Raw genomic sequence first — 24,703 nt, forward strand, 5'->3', positions numbered from 1 at the left:
TCATTGGTTTTTAACCCCAAGTAATTTTACGAATTGGTTTTGTTGTGCCTAGACACTTGTGAGGAGTTACAAAAGAGCACTTGTCAGTATGGTTTCTATCTCAAGGGTCCTGGCCGACAAGTCCTTAACCATACCTTGACCCTGACCTTCAAGCCTTTGCAATGGGCCTTCGACATGTGAACTTCATTTCCCGTGGCCACCCTTTCAAGAAGGTTTGTAGTTTCCTGCTGGGCCCTGCAACTATGCCCTTTGGTATACCTTCCTACGTGCTGGGATGCTGTTTCCTGTTTTCTTCTACTTAACAAAAAACTTTTTATCCTCAAAATCCAGCGCAGCTTGTCTAGTTTCCAAGAAGCTTTCTCCCATTGGTCCACGTAGGCTCAGTCTCTTCTGACATTGCCGGAGCTCTTTATTGGAAGGCAGGGAAAAGGAAGACGGGGAGGAAGGAAGGAAAACAGAAGAACACTGTGAGTGTCACCTGAGCAAAGATTCATGCCTGTGCTTTCATCTGTGTGGTTGCCATGCTTACAAGAGTGCCTGGTGTTTGACCAATAAGTATTGAAAGGAAAGAGGGAAGGAAGGAAGGAAGCAAGGATGGATGGAAGGAAAGAAGGATGAACTAAAAAGTTTTTTCTCTTTTTAAATCATTATTTACCATTAGGAATTTATTTGCTTATTTAGGAATTTAACATATACTTCTCCCATTAAGGCATAAATGTCATGAAGTATATCTCTTTTATCAGGTTTATTTAAAAAAAACTTTATTGATGTATAGTTGATATAGAAAGAACTGAATATATTTGACTTGTCATATTTGGTAAATTTGAACACATACATATATTCATGATGCCATTACCACATTCAAGGTAACATACCTGACACCTCTCAAGGTTTCCTTGAATTCCTTTGTTTTTTGTTTATTGTGAACACTTAAAGTAAGATCTGCTCTAATTAACATACTTTTAAATTTACAACACTGTATTGTTAACCCCCACAATGCAGATCCATAGAACTTACTCATCTAAGATAACTGACACTTCAGACCCACTGAACAATTCCTCTCCATTTTCCCTACCACCTAAGGGTATGGTCCACTTCTATAACATTAAAGATACTTTATGTAAATAGCATCATGTAGTATGTTCCACTGTTTATTTTACTTAGCAATATGCCCTCCAGGTTTATCCGAGTTGTAGCAGATGGCAGGATTTCCTTCCTAAGTCTGGACAATATTCAGTTGTAAGTATCTATCATATTTGCTTCATCCATTCACCTGTTTGTGGACACTTGGTTTCTCCATACATACTGGCTGCTACAATGAACATGAGAGTACAGATATCTCTTCAAGATCCTGCATATATACCCAGATGGGGGATTGCTAGATAATATGGTGGTTATATTTCTAACATTTTATGAAATGCCATACTCTTTGCCATACTGGCTGCACCATTTTGCATCTCTAGCAAGAAGGGACAGAAGTTTTTACCACAGTTCTACCAATATTCAGTTTTTGTTGTTGCTTTTAATAACCATCCTAACAGGTGGAAGGTGTTACCTCATTACAGTTTTGATTTATATTTCCCTCATAATCCAGAATAGGTCAAAATGTCTTTTACATCTTTAAAGCAAAATTTATACTTTAACCACTACTGGAAAATGTACTGGGTATAAATGTGAGAATTCTCAGAAAAAAATATATATCCTGCTATTTCATTTTGATTATCAGTAAGCAGTATAATTTAGTGATTAAAATCTTAGGCCCAAGTGTCAGACTCATAAACATTGACTTAGCTAATTACAAATGTACTCTGTGTCTTAAGGAATATTAATAGAACAAATACTATAAGGTTTAATATGTGTATTAAAAAAGTTAATACTATGACACTTAGTTTGGTGTCTGATACATAGGAAAGAGTTAATTAAAATTTAGCCAGATATGATGAGAGACGTGGTGGTGCAGCTGATAATGGTAATGTTTACTGAAAACAAGAGTTCTTAGGAAGAGGAAGGAAGGAAGGAAGGAAGGAAGGAAGGAAGGAAGGAAGGAAGGAAGGAAGGAAGGAAGGAAAAGGAAGGCAAGCAGGAAGGAGAAACGGGGGCAGGAGGTGGGGGGAGAGAGAGGGAGAAGGAGAGGTTTGGGGCGGAGGGAGGGAAAAGAAAGAAAACTGATATTACATCTGGAAGCAGAGAATAAATAGAGAAAAATTTCTCTGACATTTCAGTTATAATATTATAATAATAAGGAAAGAATTATTCAAAGAGAAAGATAAAAAAAGGAAAGGAGGAAGGAGGATTATTAATAAGAAGCAAAAAACCTGGTGGAGGTCAAGAAAGAAAAGGAAGTCATAATAATCATTAAAAGATGACAGTACATTTGATTAAAAACTAATGACATGAAGAACAGGCACAAGGAAATGAAACAGTAAAATGAAAAACAAAAAGATATCACAAGAACTGAGGTGACCATATTAGGTATAGGTTTCAACAGAGATCAAACTTCTTGAAGAACAAAGAAGAGAACCAATGTAATAAATACACCATGAATAATGGATATAATATTTCAATGTAATAGGGAAATAGAGGAAAGCTTTTTTGAAATGAAGACCGGAATTTGCAATATTAAAAGCATGCTATTTATGCACTTAACACTACTTCCTAAATATTAGGGATAAATAAATAACTTTATGGATAGTCATAAAAAATAAGGGGAAATGATAAATCCTCATAAACTCATTTCCAGAAGACAGTGGAACAATGCCACAAAAATCTGAGCAAAATTATTATCAAAGATCATAAAAAGATAAATACAATTAAGACAAAGTAACACACCTGTAGTCCTGGCTACTTGGGAGACTGAAGTAGGAGAATGACTAAAGCCCAGGAGTTCAAGGTCAGTCTGGGCAACAGTGAGACCCTGTCTCAAAAAGAAAAAAAAAAAAAAAAAAAAGGCAATTTTAGAATCAACAAAATAACAAAGTTGTCCTTTCAGACATAAAATCAACATACAAATATTCTTAAGCTTGCAGATGGCCAGAGTACTGCACCTATGAACCTTACTGGGAAAAAAATAATAATACTCTAGGATAAAACCTAGTTAAACAGGTAATTTATCAAAATAAAAGGTGGGGGTAGGAGACTCCATGGTGAAACTATTGGTGAATACTATAAAATACTAAACATAGAGCAAAAAAGTAAGCAACAATGAACTTACTGGTATAGAATCAAAATGTTATAAATTTTGATCATGTAAAAATAATCATATTACTAACAAATTTGATTATTGAGGAGGAGAAATAAAAAAATAAGTATTTTATCAGTTGTAGTGGAAATAACTAGATATTACTGATAATTAAACAACCTAATTAAAAAAATTACTTTTCATCCTATGAAGATTTTTAATACTAATTGTAAATTAGTACGACTACTATGGAAATCAATGTGGAGGTTCCTCAAAACTCAAAAGACTAGGCGTGAACCCACCGTTTGACCCAGCCACACCACTCCTCAGTGTTTATCCTAAAGAATTAAAATCATCTTACTACAGTGATACATGCATATCCATGTTTATAGCAGCACAATTCACAAAAGCAAAATACAGAATCAGCCTGAGTATCCATGGATGGATGAAAGGATAAAGACAATGTGATATATATATAGAATGGAGTTTTACTCAGCCATAAAGAAAAATGGAATCATGTCATTTATAGGAAAATGGTGGAACTAGAGATCATCATGTTAAGTGAAGTAAGTCCAACTGAGAAGGTCAAGGATCATATGTTTTCTCTCATATGCAGCTGGAGAGGAAAGAGGGGGCAAAAAAGGTGGAGGTGTATCTCCTAAAAATCAAAGGGAGAACAGTAGAGAAAAGGAACCAGGGCTTAGGAGGAGGGGAAGGAGGTGGCAGGACTGAGGAGTGTTATTGGCCAAATTATATTGTTATATTGTGTGCATGTATGAATGTGTAACAATAAATCCTATCGTTACGTACAACTCTTATGCATCAATAAAAAATGTGGAACAAAAACTAATAAAAGAAGACTTTGAACCCTAGATGTAACATTTGACAATCATGCTGTGAAAAAAATATATAATATACACATGTAGATCACACAAAGAATCTAAAATAGGTACTTCCTAGATCTTTTGCATTCCTTTATAAATTTTAGAATCAAATTTTTAATTTCTACAAAAAGCTCACTGGAGTTTTAACTAGAACCACTTTAAATGTGTAGGCAAATCAAGGAGAACTGATATCTTAACGATATCTTCTAATCTATCAGTGTGACCTTTCTCTCCACTTGTTTAGATTTTATTAATATCACTAGAGTCATTTTTAAGTTCTTTGTATGCTACTTTCCACCAGCTATTTCTTGTCCAGGTGCTCAGAAAATATTTACTTAGGTAATCAGTGTCCCTTACACTAAAACATTCAGGAAACAGTATCTAGAGGTAAAGATGAGAATAAGAATGGATACAACAAAATTGCAGATAAATATTTTGTTTCAGCATCAATTTAAAGTTAAAATCCCAATGTTTTTGTATAATATGAAACTTGGAAGACCAAATATTTCATTTAGGTGGTGAAATTTCCATTGGAATTCTAAGCCTTGTCTCTGCTACACATATAATGATCACTGAATGAAAACTTGTTGAATGAATAAATAGCCTTTGTACTTTACCTCAGACTGTTTTGTTCTTAAACCTGACTTATTTTCAAGAGAGAAACAGTCCTGCCGCAAATACTTGTTTAAATCCCACATAAAACACTGTATTGCAAATGAGCCAGTAAAAGTGTCACGAGGATGATAATCAAATAACATAACATTTCAGCACAGATGTCTTGACTACAAGGATGTAAAAAGTTCTTGAAACTGTGGTTGAGCCATAGAAAATTAATGATTATAATAACACCAAACTGAGTGTTTGAAATGAAAAAATTGAGGGAGGGAATGAGGACCATTCAGTGTATTTAGGGGTAATGTAAGGAAATAAATGAATGAAAATAAACATTAATAATTGTAATAGAAATGCATTTGGAGAAACATTGGTGGAGTTTATAGAACTACACTTTCATAAGGCCTATATAAAAGTTGTTCTATGTATGTCACAATAAAGTAATGAAGGCATCAATTATAGGATATTGTCCTGCTTTCCTGAGAGTTCAGTCCAGGATGCCCTGATAGCCAGCTGCTATGCTTTTCCAAAATGACTAACTAGTGTTAAGAACACACTCCATTATATTGGAGGACATAGCACTTCTCTTTAGACATAGTGTTTTGAACCTTGGCCTCACATGCTTGAAACTCTAACCCACAGAGTTAATTGTCCCCAATTAAATTATTAATTATGATACAACAATATAATTGCTGTTGAAGTCATTGCTTTTTATAGAAAAGATGAGCAAGTAGCATTGGCATTTCAAGAATAATCAGTATCTCACTCACTCACAAAAGGCAAGAGGGTCCAGCAGATCCTCTGGACTGATCTGGTGTGAAATAATTGCATTGATGACTTTCTTCAGGTTGTCATCACCAAATATTGCCTGGCAATTATTCTGCACAGCTGGCTGCTGTTATTGTGCATCTATTTATAAAGCTGTCCTCTTCAACAAAGGAAGGGTCTTATAAGCATCTGTCTGCAGCCAGCTTTTTGTCTCTCATGAAAGATGATTTTTTGCAGACCTTAGTTCTTGTCAGTCCCCCCCCACCCCCGCCACCCCATATTCCACATCCTTTTCTGGATCTTCTTTATTTATACATTGTTTCTATTAACAGATCTGTCCCATCCAACCAAAATGAAAACAACCCTGAATTAATTAAACCATGACTGGCTTCTGTCATATCGTAAACCAAATAAGATTATGTCTTATCCCTGGGCTTATAAAGTCTACTTTCAAATGCTTTTGGGACAACAGCAATAGTTCTTTATCTTCTGATTTCCTCTCTAGGATTTCATGATTTTATATAATGTTTTATAGATGCAATTAAGTGAAAAGAAATAGAGTTAATTGAAATACTGCTTCAAATTAAAGAATAACATTTCTGGAAGTAGTGCCATAGAAAATTTCATCTTAAAAATATATTGTGTAGGGCTGAAGCTGTAATTCAAGAGGCAGAGTGCTTGCCTAGCATGCATGAGGCACTGGGTTCCATCTTCAGCACCACATAAAAATAACCAAATAAAAATAAAGGCATGCTGTCCATCTACAATTACAAAAAATACATTGTGTAGTTGTGTATCCTAAGAAAAATTACACAAATATGAAGAGGAGATGGCAGCTTAGTAGTGGGCTGTTTTCTCAGAGAACTCTCTGGTATCTGTTACAGGTTTGATCATTTGATGATATCATTTTTTAGCAATTTTTTTCTCTTTTTATTGGTGCATTATAGTTTTACATAATAATGGGATTTATTTGTTACATTTTTGTGCATGCACACAATATAACAACATAATTTGGTCAATATAACTCCCCAGAACTTCTCCCTTCTCTCCCCACCTCCCACCCTTTAATCCCTTTCCTCTACTGATCTCCCTTTGATTTTTAGGAGATTGGCTCCCATCTTTTCCATTTTCCTCTCTAGCTTCTGCATATGAGAGTGAACATATGACCTTTGCCCTTCTGAGTCTGACCTACTTTGCTTAACATAATGGTCTCTAGTTCCATCTATTTTTCTGCAAATGACATATTTTCATTTTTCTTTATGGCTGAATAAAAATCCATTGTGTATATACACTACATTTTCTTTATCCATTCATCTGTTGATGGACACCTAGGTGGGTTCCATAGTTTGATTTTTGTGAATTGTGCTTTTATAAACATGGGTATGCATGTATCACTATAGTAAGATGACTTTAATCCCTTGATAAATATCAAGGAGTGGTATAGCTGGGTTATGTGGTGGTTTCATGCCTAATCTTTTTGAGGAGACTCCATATTGATTTTCCCTAGTAGTTGTACCACCAACAGTGCAAATGCGTTCCTTCTTTCCCCTAAATCCTCTCCAGCATGTATTATTAATTGTATTCTCAATGACAGCCATTTTGACTTGTGTGAGATGAAATTCTGTGTAGTTTTCTTTTGTTGTGCCTGAAAAACTAGTTTTATGTGATAGAAAAATTTCACCTTGTTAGTTTCTATTCACTCATCTATTCTGTTTTTCTTTGAATTTTTATTTGTTCTTTTCAGTTATGTGTGACAGTGATGTTGAACATTTTTTTCATGTATTTGTTGGCCATTTGTATTTTTTTTTTTTGAGAAGTGTCCATTTAGTTAAATTGCCTGCTTATTAATTGGTTCATTTGATTTTTTGGTGCACAGTTTCTTTGAGTTCTTTCTATATTCTAGGTATTATTCATCTGTCAGAAGAGTAGCTAGCTAAGTTTTCTCTTATTCGTGGGTTCTCTCCTCACACTCTTAATTGTTTCCTTTGCTGCACAGAAGCTTTTTAATTTGATGCTGTCTCATTTATTATCTCTTGGCATTAACTTCCTGAACTGTAGGAGTCCTATTGAGAAAGTTGCCTGTGCCTAAAAGCTGAAGTCTTGACCCTATGTTTTTTCTAGGAGTTGCATAGTTTCTGATCTAATTCCAGGGTCTTTGATCCATTTTGAGTTGATTTTCGTTCAGGGTGAGAGATAAGGGTCTAGTTTCATTCTTCCACATATGGATAACCAGTTGTTTAGCACCATTTGTTCAAAAGGCTATCTTTTCTTCAATGTATGCTTTTGGCCCCTTTGTCAAGGATCTGCTGATACTATTTTTAAAGGTAAACTCAGGAAATAAATGTCTCATAGAAAGTGTCAGAAAGTAGTAGGCTAATTACTACTGCCCATAGAATTTTCTGCAATGTTGGAAATGTCCTGTATCTGCCATTAGCCATGTGTGGCCATTGAATACTTGAAATGCAACTGGTACAACTTGAGGAAATGAACTTTTATTTAATTAAAATTTATTTAATTTAAATTTAAAAAGTCATATGGACTTGGTGGCTACTGTATTTCCAGCTTCACATAATATACCTTAATCCCATTAAAATATAACTTTATTTGTGTGATTTAAAAAATATATACATCACCAATATATAAATTTGTATATTTACATTTCATAGGAAAACATCATGGGAAGATTCTTTTTACTATACTATTATTTTTTTTCATATTTCTCTAAGTTCCATAATTGTTATTTTTGTTTGTTTGCTTGCTTGCTTGCTTGATTTATGGTGCTAGGGATCAAACCCAGGGTTTCATGGATGAGGGGCAAACACTCTACCATTGAGCTATACCCTAACCCCTCATGAAAGTTGTGATTATAGAGCTTGGAAGTTGAATGAAACCAAAAAGTGACAACCTAACTTTATTTTATTTAAGGGCAAAGAGACTTCCAAAGAACTTTAAAATGACTTCCCTAAGGTCAGTTGGCATTGTCAGAAGCAGGGTTAAAACTAACATCATTTTGAAGAAATAATGCCATTTGCAACAACATGGATGAACTTGGAGGACATTATGCTAAATGAAATGAGCCAGGCAGAGGAGGGCAAGTGGTACATGACACTCCTTACATGACAAATGTAAGATAGTCAAACTCATAGAATCAGAGAGTGGGACAGAGGTTCCCAGAAGCTGGGGGCAGAAGAAATAGGAGGTGAGGAGGTTGGTGAAGGTGCACAGAGTTTCAGTAATATGAGTAAGTCCTGCTATTCAACACATTGCTATAGTTAATTATACTCTATTATATACTTATAATTTTAGCTTCTGCCAAATGTTTTTCTAATAGTAGTAGTGAGAAATAAAAAGGCAAGAGGAAACTCTGACAGGCAACGGATAGGATTATGGCATAGATTATGGTTTTGTGGGTGTATATTTATCTCCAAACTCTTCAAGTCATAAATGTTAAATATTTACAACTTACTCTATGGCAAAAAATAAAAACAACTAACATTTTTCTGCAAAAACATTTATTTCATAGTAGAATATATATGAGAGAAAATTTAACATTTTAAACATTTTTGAATGTTTAAATCAGTAGAATTAAATATTTACATTATTGTGCAATTATCACCAGAATTAATTCCCCAAACTTTAGATTCTGTGGATTGTGAAAGGCAGTAGGCATGATTTCCAAGAACAACACTTACCTACTTTAAGTTTTTACCTTGTTAGCATAAGCGAATTCCTAGAGGCAGAAAGTGGTGCAGAAGCTACAGGGGCTGAGGGGAGGGGAAATTGGGAAAAGCAACATCCTGAACTTCTCTTATATTCTGTCCTTTCCAGGGCTAAGTTGTCCAGTGGCTATAATCTAAAACAATGAAATATTCTCTCTATGTTTTAGTAATAATAAATATTTTATTTCATGTATATATTTTGCTATAAATATGATTAACACAACACATATAATTTTTATAATATACAATAGAACAAAATATTATACTGTATAATAATATACAATAATGTAATAGTAATATAAAAATTCTGGTTAGTGAACATTTTATATAGGTTAGACACTTTTGCATATCCTGTCTCACAATGAGCCTTTGAAATAGATCTATTATTTCTATTTTTAGATGAGGAAACTGAGGCACAATGTGGCCAAGAAATTTGCCCAGTTTCAAACCTAAGTAATAGCAGAAAAGTTATTTATAATTCACTGGCATCTGTATGTTTTTAATTACCATTAATTATATTAATTCTTCAGCTATTCTCCTGAAATCCGGTCTCACTCTTGTCTACCACTACTAAACAATAGCTCTATAGACACTGAAAAGACACATCACATCGTCTCTTCATTATTCACAGGCATGTCCTGTGTATTCCAGGCTTGCTCTCCTGTGCCTCCTCATTCCCATTGGCTCATGGGGCAGCTCCACTGTGCTCTAGCCTGTGTTCTCTACTGAATCCGCCTTGTCCAGGTGCAAATCAACTCCATGTCAGTAAACCCCATGACCACTCTCTTTTTACCTCTTATTAACTCTCACAAAAGCATTCAATGTTGTTGATCACTCCCTTGCACTTCAAATAACCTGCACTTGTGATTACCTTCACCTCTATCTCTTTACATCTGTGTTTAGTTTTTCATTGGATGCATCATTTACTTCTTATCCTGCTGTATTCAAACTTTAAATATTGCTATTTCTTAGGGTCCTTTCTCATTCTTCCTACACAACAGAGGTAATCTCATCCATTCCCACTCTTTAAAACATTGGTTTTATGCTCTTGATTTCCAAACTTAAACTGCAAGCTGAGTCTTCTTTCATCTTATGCATCCAACTTTCCCCCTGATACTTCTGTTTGGTAGTTTCTCAAGCATGGTAAATGTATCAGATTGAAAATAATCTGAGAGGTTATCCTCAACCAAATTTCCCCCTACTCTTTTGCATGATAGTATTTGATGCCACCAAAAAAAAAAAAAAAAAAACTATCAGATAAATTATGTTGTTAAAATCAGTCTTTCCCTTGTGCATTTTAAGTTGTGCCAATTACATTAAAATATACCCCAAGTTTATTCTTTTCTTCTCCACCCTGATCCAAGCCCAATGCATCTCAAAGGAGACTTCCCATGCCTTATTCAATTTCCCTAGAGCTATCCTCTCCATGGATAACATTGATATTTTTATATGTCACATTTTCCTTACTTAAACTGCTTAAATGATATAATGCTACATTTCAAATGAACTCAGAACATTCTAATTTTGTCTGACTTTCACTTTTGTTTCAACCTCCCATGTCTCACTCTTCTCTTCCTCGGGATAGTCCAACCACACTGGTTATTTTCTATCTATTCCTAGAATATACTAAAGGCTTTCCTGGGCTGAGACATTCGTATACACTTTGTCCTGTGCCTATTTCTTCACAGCACTACTTCCTTTTTTTTTCTTTTAGATTCCAGATTAAGTATCTCCGCCTTGGAGAGGTCCTTCTTGAACACCCTATCTAAAAGGGCCAAACCTCTTAGAGAATTAGATAAGGCATGTATGTGGAGACACCCCTCTGAGGTGTAGCTCAGTGGTAAAGTGCATACAAGAGGCCCTGCATTTGATTCCCAGCACAGCAAATGATGAAATATTTTTCATAGCCTTTTGCATTTTATAATTATTCATTTATTTTATTTAAATAATAAGCTTCAGAGATAACAGAGACAGTATTTCTATTTCTGCTCTATACCCACTACGCAAGGCAGTGCAGGATACAGAACAGGTCCTTAAGAAACATTTATGGAATAAGTAATCAGACAAATAAAACAAATCACATCAAATAGTAGAGATTGTACAGGCACTAAATTTTGGATATCAATCAGGAGTGAATCCTTTTGTGAGGGATAGGGATTGTGGGAACAATAACAACAGATTAATAAGGTTATTTTACCCCTTGTATCCTTCAAAGCGCTTATATAATAAAATGTGTTAAGTATTTACTTAACAAGTATTTAGTATATAAGTATTTACTTAATTGAAATATGCAGAATAGTTTTTAGAAAATGGTTTTGAACTTGATTTTAGATAAATCTTTGAATTATCTGTATTGAAGGATTAGAGGCCTTATCTATGTTGAAACATTTTAGTGTTTCTAAAAGGATTTAAGCCTTCCTTCTACCTGTATGGTACTCAAAGAACATTGGGTCTTCCTTTTAAAAATATCTTAGAATACCTACACTCTAAGGTTGTGCCAAAGTTTAGCACTTGAAATTGTCAGCTATATCCCCCTCCCAACCCTCTCTTCTGCAAAAGGTGCTACTTGCAAGAAAGACCTAGTTTGCCTTATCTCTTATGCTTTCCCAGTACCTAGCCTAGAATCAGATACAGAGTAGGTCCAGCAGAGTTTGATCATCTTTAATAAATGCAATACTGTTTGATTCTTACAAAAACTCATTTCTTGAAAGAGATACAATGGAGACGATACATGTTTTGTTTCTTGAGAGTTTACAGTCTTGACATTTTAGATATTTCTACTAGATCTACAAATTAAATCCTAAAGTCAAGTCATCAAAATACTCTAACCCTAAAAAATATTGTGTTCATATGCTCATATAAATATCTTTAATGAATTGTGTTTAAAATGAGATTTCCGGCTCATACGGTGTTACCTGGAAAGATCATTTATTGACATTTAGTTGAATTGAGCATCTAATTTATGATTTGATGGGACACTTTCTCTTCCCTTAGAAGAAATATGTTGATCTTTTTCACTCATAATTTCACTTTGAATATACATTAAAATATAGAGCATTGTGAAAACAAATTTAAAGCATGTAAGTTGATATTAAAAACATATTCTAAATTTTTATTGTAGGAATCAGTGCCATATTTATATCCAAGCTTCAGAAGTATGACCTCCTACTTCTATAAATTTAAAGCTGAAATATGCAAGGTTATTTCAGAAGGTACATGAAACCATGCATAAATTGGTACATCTTCCTGAATAAATTTATTCACTAGTAAGTAATTTAAAACAGTATTTTAATATTAAAACTAGCACATATATCTTATATAGTAGAATGTAAAACTCACATGAATTTTTAAGATAAAATACAGAGACTTCAAAGAAATTCCATGCCTAGAAAGCAACTCTGAGCTCTGCTTTGGGTACCCTTGGGAGTATACATTCTTCTTCTCTGAAGTCAGGAATTCTTTGGTGGAAAAGATTGAGAAACGTTGAACCGGTTTTGAAAAAAGAGTCACCTCAGAACTAAAAAAGGGGTCCTGATAAGGTGACAGAACTAAAGGAAGGCTTTAGACAGGGGAAAAAGCCCAGAATTCTTCAAGGAAGTAGTTATGAAAAGCCTAAGTAGAGATGAGAGAAAGGAGAACACACAGGAAACCACGGGCAATCCCAAGAGCCCTTCTAACAGCTCAGAAAGAGGAATCTCTGAACGCAAAATAGAACTCATTATGGAGAGAGTTCATCCTCCTCAGATTCGAATACCCTCCCTTGCCCAGATTTGGTGCTCTTCCAGCCAAGTCCCAGAGTATGGGATCTTCACAGGTTACAGTGTGAGATGGGGCTGGGGGAACATACTGACTGAGAATGGGATGGGATAGCTCACCCTGAGGAGGAACATCAGGAAGAGTGGCTGAGGTAGACTCACACAGACCAGATCCCCTGCCAAATGTGGACAAGAAATCATCAGTTCCTTTGTTGCCAGCTCCTCTAAGGACTTCCTCCACTAAGGAGAGCAGCAATGCCCAAAGTCACACCCTCCCCAGGCTGCCCACAGAGGTTGACAGCAGCTCATGCCTGCCATTTGGGCCCAATATGAACAACTCTGTTGGGTGACGCACTCCAGAGTTCAGAGCTGGCAGAGATTCATTGATTCTGCACACAGTTCAATTTCTCCTTCAGCCTGATTCCGTTTCCTCCCTTCTTTTTGCAGGTGGTCATCCCTCATAAACTCTGCCTCAGCGTGTGCTTCTGCAGAACCCAACTGAGACTAAGCCCATATCCTGGCAGGGCCAGAGGCAGTACCTGGTATTAGAGCAGATCTGCAGAGATGCACAGCAGGAAGACAGAAAATGAAATGGGCTAGGAAGAAAGATGCAAAGGAAAGGAAATGTGTGGGAAAATGGAGCTCCTGGTGAATTTCTTGGGATTTTAGCTAAGCTGTTTGTTTTTTTCTTTTTGTGGTACTGGGGGGGTTGAACCCAGGGCCTTGCACATGCTGTGCAACCACTGAGCTGCACTCTAAGCCCTTAACTAAGTTTTGAGGCTACCTTTTGAGGGCTAGCAAGTGTGACAGATGGGGAGCAGGTTTATATGGCCAGAAGTGGGTAGATCCTGTTCTTTTTACTGCCTCTTCTCCTAAATAGGGACCCAGGTTTGGAACCCAAGTTTATGTTGTGGGAAGAAGGCTTCCTTGACTAATATTCAGCCTTATACTTCCAATTTTACCTGTGGTTAGAGTCAGCCTTCTCACAAATGTTAATCCAAGATTCCCCCTGCCACATATTCTCATTCTCCGTATCATTGTCAAGGCTGGATGCAGACCTGGGCAGTGAAGTGTGGGACTTTGGTGAGCCAGGCATGGCAGGCAGCAGCAGAAGACAAGGTGGGTGCTTGGATAGACACAGTTGAAGGGTTGATGATTCCTCTGACCTTAAATGACCCTAAGTAGCAGTCGTGCAGTATTTTGAGCAAGAGCAGATGGTCCGTGTAGATAGGAGTAGAAACAGATGGTATCTCACTGTCAGATTTTCTCTCCTGAGACCTGGTGCCTGTCGTTGTATGCTTTATACTGCTCTCTGGCATGCCAAAGGGAGTTTTTAAGAACTCCTTGAATAGCCAGTGGCTCTCTCAGGATCTTGCTGGCCGTCTGCTCAGGTGGTATGGGGTAGTTTGGGCAAAGGATGTGAGTTAAAGTCGTAGTTACAATGCAAGTATGAATTCCAGTGAAAGAAGTATAGTAAGCAATAAGCAAATTCCCAGGTGGTGAGTTAGATAAACCCATACTGTCATTTGTGAAATGTGCAGCAGTGACATGATCACAGAGAAGCGATCGAGCTGGGGCTCCACTCCCAGAGATTCTACTTCTATAGTGCAACCTTGGGCAATTGACTTAACCTGTGTGCATCCTAGTTCTTCATTTGAGAAGTAATATAACATCATAGTACCTACCCTTTATAGTTTTGTGAGGATCAAATGAATTAATATATGCAAAATGTTTGCCTTGATGTAAATACTCAGCAAACAGTAACTGTTACTGTTATTGAAAACTTCTAGGTAGCTTTTGGTTTGATAACAAAGCAGCAGCTAAGTTGAACCAGAGGCAGCTGACTTAACTACTGGCTTCTACAATTGCATCATGATCCAGGAATTTATTCAGAGATGTTGTTCCTCCGTGATATGAATTCTGGAAGGATCTTTAATTAGTGGGGAGATTGTTGATAAAAAGCAAAAAAAAGAAATGAATTATGCCCCTTGAGGGCAACTGTTATCACCACCATGGTTCCTGATGCTAGCAAGAGCTGGCAGTAAGCCAGCTGAGAATGTCCCATGAGCATTTGTAGGTTGGGAATGGGCACAGGAGTTCTTCAAGAATTCTGAATGTGTCCTTGGCCTGAACATGTGTCACAAGTGCTGATACTATTAGAGAATATCAAGCAGGAATTTGGAAGTCAGATAGCAGCACTGAATATTGGTTGTCTTCTCTGGGAGGAGCAGCTGGGTATTTCAGGAAAAAGATGCTCTCAATGGCCCCATCTCTTCCCTTGTTTTCCCCTCTCACATTCTCCAACTCTCAGGCCCTGTTCTGAACCCCCCAAATTATATTACAGGCACAGCTTTGTTTAGGCTTCTGCCTCTGTCTCTTGCCAGAATGCCTCCATCCTCTGCAATTAATATTGAATGACTAGAGTTGTCAAGGAGAGAAATTTCTTGAGAAAAATGGTTGCTTTCATCGCTTGATGATTTTGTGTATGTGACAGAATGCTTGGTAATTGGTTTTGACTGCTCAGCTCATTCATTTGTTCACTCATTCATCCCTGCCTTATGATGAAGTTGCAACAAGATGTACTTTTTAAAAACACAGAACAAAAGTAAAAGAAAAAAAAAAAGGTGGTAGGATAGTAAAATGAAGCTAAAGGATATAAACTTAATTTGAGAATGCATATCATTGGCCTATAAAACTGGGTGTGCTACAAATGCAACCAAAATGTTGCTTTATAAACTTGACTTCGTATCCTCATATTATGATTACTTAGTGCTGCTGGTTTTTTTTGTTTTTTGTTTTTTTTTTTAAATACTGATGTAAGAAAACCGGGTAGGGACTCAGATCTGCAAGTCCTAAAAACTTCCCAGGTGAGACTGAGAACAGTCAGAATTCAATCACTTGAGCAATGAATGAAACTATTATTTGCTCATGAAAATCACAAGTTCTTAGCCATTCCACTTAGAGTATCATAAATCTAGTTAACCAAGCCATCCAGATAATTCTATGATTAAGAAATTTGGGGAAAACATTAGTTTCTAAGGTTGACAATTTTATTTGCATGTAAAATACTACTTCTCAGATGCTTAATTTTATTTCTGTTTTTTTTTTTTTTTCGTTTCTTTCTTGTTTTTTTTTTTTTTTCCCAGCATGGAAGCATTAGAAATTTTCTATTATTTCTTCCAATGGAAGTCTATGAGATTTATGCACAATAGCCTCAAGTCAAACTTTTAAAAACAATAGCAAGTCTCACCTAGCATATGGTTACCAGGGAACTAGAAGAAGCAAAATCAAGATCTTTTTTTTTTTTTTTTAATGTTTTTAGTTGTAGATGGAAACAATACCTTTATTTTATTTATTTATTTTTATGTGGTACTGAGGATTAAACCCAGTGCCTCATGCATGCTAGGCAAGCATTCTACCACTGAGCCACAACCCCAGCCTTGAAAAATCAAGACCTTTTTTATGAACGAGTGTGGTGGTAGAGGCAGGGGTGAGGAAGTTAAGCAAATGATGTGCCACAAGTAGGAAAATGGAATTGAATAACAACCCAGCCCCAAAACAACCATGGCCAATAAACAGTACAACTTTAAATCTCAATATCTCAAGATAACCCGTGTCAAAACTGAAGTTTATTTTCTAAATCTTTTTTTAATGAGAGAACACTGGATAATTTAAGATATATTCTCTGACAAAAACCTGAGAAAAAAATACTGTATGATTTTTAATAATAGATTCATATGCCTCAGTAATTAATAATTTTGATTCAGAGTCTAAAGCTTTATTTTTGACTAAACCCAATTAGGATCTGGGTTATAACTTTGTGGAAGAATGCATGCTTAGCATATACAAGGCTCTGGGTTCCACCCCCGGAGCCAATTATAAAAATAATAGCAAAAGAAACAAAACAAAACAAACAAAAAAATCAAGAGGCACCAAGGGAACATCCTCAAAAAATAGCAAACTTTTTCTTATAGAAGATTTCAAGTTTTCCTCTAAAACTTTAAAATAATGGTCCACTGAGTTTCACATTCTTATATTTCAGAACATGGCTGTAATAATTTTACCTGGAAAATCTATAAGCTGTTATTAAAAATTGCCTGTTCCAGTCAAGAGAGAGCCCTATTATTTTCCCATGAGACATCTAATTTTAAGCAAGGTTACTTCCTGGTGAACCCTCTGGGAGAAATTAGTTGGAAAACTAACCCTTCAGCAACAACATGGGCTGACCTATAGCTTAGAATTGTTTGACTTAAACCAATTAAATGTGGGAGGATATCTGCCAACAATGATAATTTGGGTGTTGGAATACTTTGGCTCAAGTCATTCTTTCTGATAATAATTATATAGTAGGGATGCCTATCTGTTCAGTCTACTCCTGATTTGTGACAAATAACACAATATTATTGCCCAGAGAAAAATAAAATGTTTATTGAGGTAGATGGGTTCTGTTTTTCCAAGAATTGCTACAAATCATTAAGATATCATTTTTTAAAAATGGACTTAACTATGATTCCCTTTTCACTTATTTGATTTTGTTAGATGACACATGAATAGACCATCCCCACAAACCCTGTCCTGTAGGGATCTATACTGTGGGTCCCACACATTTAGAAATGAGCCATCCATGCGTACATGTTGAGTTCATACAACTAGTCTGATCATTCCTTGTTAATAGAAATGTAAACAACTTCAATATTATTTCTCATAAGTGTCTTAACAAAAATGATAACTTTTTTAAGAGAGAGAGAGAGATAGAATTTTTTAATATTTATTTTTTTTTAGTTTTCAGTGGACACAACATCTTTATTTTATTTTTATGTGGTGCTGAGGATCCAACCCAGCGCCCTGCGCATGCCAGGCGAGTGCGCTACTGCTTGAGCCACATCCCCAGCCCCAATAACTTTTTTTTGAAGGCAGCAATGAAATAGCCAACAATACCCACAGTGAATATTGGGATATAAGCCCAACTTTTCAGTTTTTCAAGGTAGAATATGATAAACACTTTAGGTGGAATGTCCAGGAAATGAAATGAGTAGTTCTGATATTTTGTGAAATGTCTAAATTTCTTCTTGGAAAAACGCAGCAAAAAGACCAGCCATTCAATAGCTCCAGCCAAACATTCTTCACTTCTTGCCCTCTTGTCTTTTTGCTGTAATAGAGTCCATTAATCCAATCACATAATATGAAAAGCCAGCACCAAGGCTAAATCAGAAAAGAATGAAGAGCTCAAAAAGTTGAGTATTTTTCTCTGAGGTTATAAGGATGAATGAAGTTTACTACTCACCCCTTTTTTCTTGTTGATGTTTTCTTTTTTATTTTTCTTAGTACATACTAATTATGCAAATATTGATGTTCACTGTGGCATAGTTGTACATGCACATAATGTACTTTGATTATATCTGCCTCTAGTTATTTTACCCTCCCCATCCTCTGATCCTATTCTTCTTCTACTATAATATTATCACTTTTCCTGTAGATTCCACATGAGAGAAAATATGTGATACTTGTCTCTCAGAATCTAGCTTATTTTACTTAACATTATGATGTCTAATTCCATTCTTTATCTTGCAAATGACATGATTCTGTTCTTCTTTATGGCTAAATAATACTCCCTTGTGTATATATACTATTTTTCAATCCATTCAGCGATTTATTTCTATAGTATCTATACAAATTTACATTCCCACCAACAATTTGTAAAGGATAGACAAAATTTTATAGGTACAGAATATATAAAAGATCAACCAACAAAAGGTTAAAATGTGTACTGTCATCTTGGAGGTGATCTTACAGTGATGAGGATTTTTTAAGTAACTTTCTATTCATTTGTTTTAGAAAAGATTAAATTCAGGTAAATTATATGTTGATATCCAATAAAATTTGTAAACCAAAGACTCCAGGCTGACTACTGGAATTGGAAGTTGCACCTTCATGGAAGAATTGAAACTTGAATCAAGTCAGGGAGTATAAGTCATATTTAGTTTCTCAGAGAGGAAAGGATAAAGGATAACTTTATAAGAAAAATAACTGGAGCAAAGCCTCCAAGAGCTGATATCAAGCATGACGTCAGGCAGGAAGAGTCCAACCTGACATGTCAGAATCAAAGATGGGCAAAGGAAGTCATGTCTGTGCATCTCTCTACTTGGATTTATTTATTCCTTTAGTATACATTAACTGAGCCTGGCTTTGTTCAGACACAGTGATAGGTACTGAGGGATGGGACATCAAGCTGAGCAAATACAGATATGCAACCAGCCCCGTAGAACTTCCTATCCAATGGAATTGGTAGGAGATGGATTTCCATCATCCTTCATTCGAAAAAAGTCTAGTGAAGGGGTCAGCAGAATCTGGCATTCTTGCTTCTACTCTAGTATTGTCTCAGTCAATTTGGCAGTCCATAAGCCACTTGAGATTCTTTTTATTACCACAAGTCTGCTTGACCTTTTCATTTTATAAATGAACATATGGTACATTTGTTTTTACTTTGGATGAGTACAAATTTCCAATCCGATTATTTTTAAGACTGAAACGAGGGGGAAAATCTCTTTCAATCTGAGTTGTTATTGGTTGGGTAGTGTATTCCCTCACTTAGTTTGTCTTTCCCATTCATCTTACTAAAGCACACTAAGGTTAAACATTGATATACTCAAATTCTAATGATCAGCCAGGCATGGTGGTGTATGCACACCTGTAATCCCAGCAGCTCAGGAGGCTGAGGCAGGAGGATGGTGAGTTCAAAGCCAGCCTCAGCAATTTAAAGAAGCCCTAAGTAACTTAATAAGACCCTGTCTCTAAATAAATACCCCAAAAGTTTATGGATGTTGCTCAGTGGTTAAGCACCCTGGATTCACTCCCCAGTATCAAAAAAAAAAAAAAAAAATTCTCTCAAAGTCCAATGCTCAGTCCTGAGACCATAACACTAAAGATAGCTCTTTTCTTAAACTAAATCTTTTCTTGAACCATGTTTTTAATAACCAAGAAGTTTAAAGAGTGCTGAAATAGGCATTCTGTGGAAAACTGGTTTGCATAAGTCTAAATTAAGCCTATTTCATTACTAATTCAATGAATTCATAAAATATATGAATAATTTTACTGTTGTTTTAATTTGAATTAGAAAATGTTTTCAGAGGTGTTTGATTAATTAATTATCAGTCTCTAGTCTCATTATTATCTAAAGGGAAGGAAAAGAAGAGCATAATAAAGCTAAGCCTATTCCCTGAGGGAGAATCCACAGCTTTTCCTGTGGTATGTGAGGTGTCCAGAGGACCTGTCTGTATACTTATGAATTTCCATCATGCCGCAGGGGGAAAAAAAAATCATCGTATCACCAGGAAGTTCATGCTAAAATGCAAACATAATGGTGTTTTTTAAAATGAAAAGACATGCTGAACTTTAAATTCAGATTTCAGTAGTGGAAGGGAGATACTTTAATGCTTTAGCTGTAAAAGGGGCTAAATCCTAGCAAAGTTTGTACATCTCATGGTAGAACAGCATAAAATGTGTCAGTCACTACAGAAACTAAATCTAAGAAATGTATTATCGATCTATGTTTAGGTCATCATTTCACAAGGTTTTTGTTTTGTGTTGCTGTTGTTGTTGTTTAATGCTGGACAACTGAGTACATTGAGAAGATTTTCAGGTCACCTCTGCAAACCCATGACATGATCCCTCTCCAGGCTACATATTCACCGCTAAGGCAAGGAGAAGCAGTGCCCTGTATGATTTTCTTTTTGTGTATTTCAGCAGGGAACAATTGTGTTGCCAGTAAGAAGCAATGGTGCTTAAAATCAATTATGAAGACAAAAGCCTTCCAGCTGGTTGAGATGGCCAGAAAAGTTGTTCCTCAGTGAACTCAGCTTGGGTCAAACACTTCCTTGCTAAGCCAAGGAGTAGTTGAGGCTGTTGGCTCTAGCCAAGTACACTGCCCCAGGAGTCAAGATTTTCTATAGAAAGAGTTAGTCACCATTGATTACCTGTACTTTTGATGTGGGGTTTTTAGTCTGTGTGGATGTGTAATGGAGGGGGGGGGGAGAGGGGGTGAGAGAGAGAGAAAGACATACACACAAAGAAGAAGTATCACAGAGCATGTTGGCTTTGCCTGGACTTGAGTGGCATATTCTAATCAGATAGAGTTCACAGTGACATAAAAATTCCAGGATGGTTCCCTTTCATTTTCTTTTAGTGGATACAGAACCTCCACCCACCCCTAGCCCTGCCATGGACTATTCCTTTCTCATCATTCGGAGTCTTTAATATTGCTGTAGCCTCTGTACCCCTCCTTCTCCCTGCATCTTCCTCCTAGGCTAATCTGACCACACAAGTTCTCAGTTATTGGAACACTCTGGTTGAAGATTAACTTCTTCATTCACTTGGTGGAATTGGGAACTGGTTATCTTCCATTCAAGCATGTGAGTCTTTTCTCAGAGAACACAACCCATAAAAAATAAAAATAAAACAAATGTTAGTCGGACTCCTACTTAACACCTTCCCTAGGCACAGAAGGTAGGAAAAGAATGGATTCACTTGAGAAGGGTTTGTTTGATGAACATAGTTGCTCCGTTATTTGGGGCATATATATTTATAATTGTTAAGTCTTGTTGGCGTATGGTTCCCTTGAGCAGTATGTAGTGTCCTTCTTTATCCTTTTTGATTGACTTTAGTTTGAAATCTACTTTATTTAATATGAGGATGGAAACCCCTTCTTGCTGTTTTCTTTGATATAACAAAGCTGATTTATAGTGGGATAGGGAGTGAGAACATGGGAGGAATAAATGAACTCTAGATAAGGCAGAGGGGTGGGAGGGGAAGGGAGGGGGCATGGGATAATTAATGATGGTTGAATGTGATGATCATTATTATCTAAAGTACAGGTATGAAGACATGAATTGGTGTGAGTATACTATGTTTATGTATACAACCAGAGATATGAAAAATTGATCTCTGTGTATATAATAAGAATTGTAAAGGATTCCTCTAAATAAAAATAAATAAATATTTTTTTAAAAAAAAGAATGGATTCACACACCATGAAAGAGTGCAGGTTTCCAGGGGGACTCACTGATACCTGGATGGGGTAAGTAGACATTATCCTTGTCTCTGAGAAGTACTGCATCCTTCTCAGGGAGGGTAGGAACAATTTTTTTTTCAAGGAGGTGACACAGCAAGAACAGAAACTCAAAGGTGTGTTCTGTCACCTGAGCTGCCATGAACAATTCTCTTTGTAAGGTCACCCAAGCATAATCCAAATTTTTGCAAGAGGAGAGTAGTCAGGCATCAGAAATGTTTCCAGTTCTTTTTTTTTTTTTCTTTCTTTCTTTTTTTTTTGGGGGGGGGTGGGGGGGTACTGGGGATTGAACCCAAGGGCATTCAACCACTGAGCCAATCCTCAGCCCTTTTTATATTTTTATTTGGAGACAGAATCTTGCTAAATTGCTTAAGACTTGGCGAAGTTTCTGAGGCTGCCTTTGAGCTCGCAATCCTCTTGCCTTGGCCTCCTGAGCCGCCACCACACCCAGCTTCCAATTCTTTATAATGAAATTTTAAAAGGTAAAAATCTCATTTCAGACACTGCATTGTCTCTGCATTAAAAAGATACTGTACAATTTTTCCTTAGTATATAAGTTGTAACAGATTTTATTTAATTTAGGTCACAGTATTCTGACTGAAAAAAGAATCTTATCTACAGTTACTGCTTGAGGGTCTCTTAAAGGGGTTTGTCTTGGTGAGGTTGAGCTTAAAGAAGATGGCCATTCCTATCTGTGCACTTCCTTTCTGGATGCGCCTCTAGTTCCTGAAAATGGAAGAAAAGAGGGCGGATATTCCTTAAGATTAATTGGTCACCAATTTATTTTGTAAAAGGAAATCAGACCTTTGATACAGCCAACATAAGCCTCCAACCAGCAGATTTTCTATATCTTATTATGAAAAAAAAAAAAAAAATAGTCACCTTTGCTGCTCTGATTTGCTTTAACCTAGGTAAATGTCAGTCATCAAAGACAGATGAAGTCCACCCTGCTATACATACATTTCCTCATGTAATCCTCAAAAGCTATAGGAGGTCGTTTTTACCATCATCATTTTACAGAGGAAGAAATACTTAGGAAGTTTGAAGTTTTCCTTAGATCATAGAACTAATAAGTGGCAGAGCAATGTTTAAAAGCTCGATCTTTCCCCCTCTAAAATCTAAGCTCTTTACCACCAAAATACAGGGCCTGTTGGCTGTTAGAAAGGTGATATTGTGTTCACTTATTCGTCTTTCACTCATTTGGTGAATAACCTTAGTGCCTAATATGTACTGGTCATTATAACAATTTGGGGCATACAATAGCCACAAAGCTCACAGCATTTCAGGGCACAAGGAGCTCCCCTGAAACTCCAGAAATCCCAACAACAACAAAAAAAACCCTTCAAAGCATAAATGCTTGCTATTCTCATGTGCCATTGAAGACAGAGTCCTTGAACCCTTTAGGAGACACTAGTCTCTTACTCCCTTAATCAGTTTGTCCCAGATAAGACTAAATATCATACACTAGAAAAATGAGCTTATACGTAAGTTCACTTTTGCCCCAGACTTAAAGCTCTTACACATTGTTAAAAGCTGGTGTCTGTACCACAGTCAGAACAAGGGCTCTTTGGGGAATTCAGGGCTATGCAGGTGGAGACTCTCACTGCTGCTTCCCAGCCCTGTCACCTGGCATCTGAGTCCCATAAGCAACAAGTCCAGGAAAGATAAATTGAAGAGGGATGTTTCTGTTCTCCACGTCCAGGTGTGGAACAGCTGGTAAAGGCCAAGGGACCCCAAAGCTGTAAGCAATAAATTCTGCTGAAACTCTGGCCACTTCACATCACTCCGGATTTCTCACATTAATAATCACTGCCCTGAGCAAAATGGAAGCTCAGGTGTGTTCTGTCACTTTGCCTTCCAACATATCCACATAGTCACCTGGTTTGCATTCACAGCGGGGCCTTGAAAAATGACAGGCAGAAAGTCGTGATTTATACAGGGAGTGAGTAATTAAGGCAAAGTGCCTGGAAGGGCAGTCTCAGTTAAAGTCGTTTCACAGTCTTGATGAGAAGCCCCCAAATCCAAAGAGTCAATGTAAGAATTTCCTGAATATGTATGTATTTTTCACCCCCACACAATAGACTCAGGAAGCTAAATGTCTCAGAGTCAATTGAGCTATTTAGATTACTGCTATTAACTCCAGAGATTATGAGGGCATGAGCTATGATATTGGGCTGTATGCTTCTTATGAAATTTTTATAGGCAAAATGAAAAAGGGAAAAATTAGTTTTATACAATAAAATAATTTGTCAATTAGACTAAAATTAATGGTTTCATGTATGATTAATTACAAATAGATAGACACTAGATAGATTAATTTCAAGTGTCTCCCAACAGAAATTTTTTTTGGCACATTTTGATCTTAGATACATGTATTTCTATATATAAATACAGAGACAAAGATGCAATCTATAGAGTGCAGATTTTCATTTTTCTCTTGATGTATGGTTGAAAGCTTATGTATTTTAACTCTTCAAAACATGTTCTTTGCAATTCCCAGTGCTTTGTGCTAACTTCTGATTAGCTGTCATGTAGCCAGAGTACTCAAATGTTAACACAACTAAGGATTGTCTACACTTCCTTCATTTTATATTTTTCCAGTTTTACATATTCAAGATAGAAGAGAACCCCACTGAGGCAAGTGTTCCTTGAAAATGAATTATATAAATATAAATGACACAAGATTTCAATGAATTATTTGTGCTCTGAATGTATAGGTCATT

The sequence above is a fragment of the Callospermophilus lateralis genome, chromosome 16 (assembly GCF_048772815.1).
Source record: "Callospermophilus lateralis isolate mCalLat2 chromosome 16, mCalLat2.hap1, whole genome shotgun sequence".
NCBI lineage: Eukaryota > Metazoa > Chordata > Mammalia > Rodentia > Sciuridae > Callospermophilus > Callospermophilus lateralis.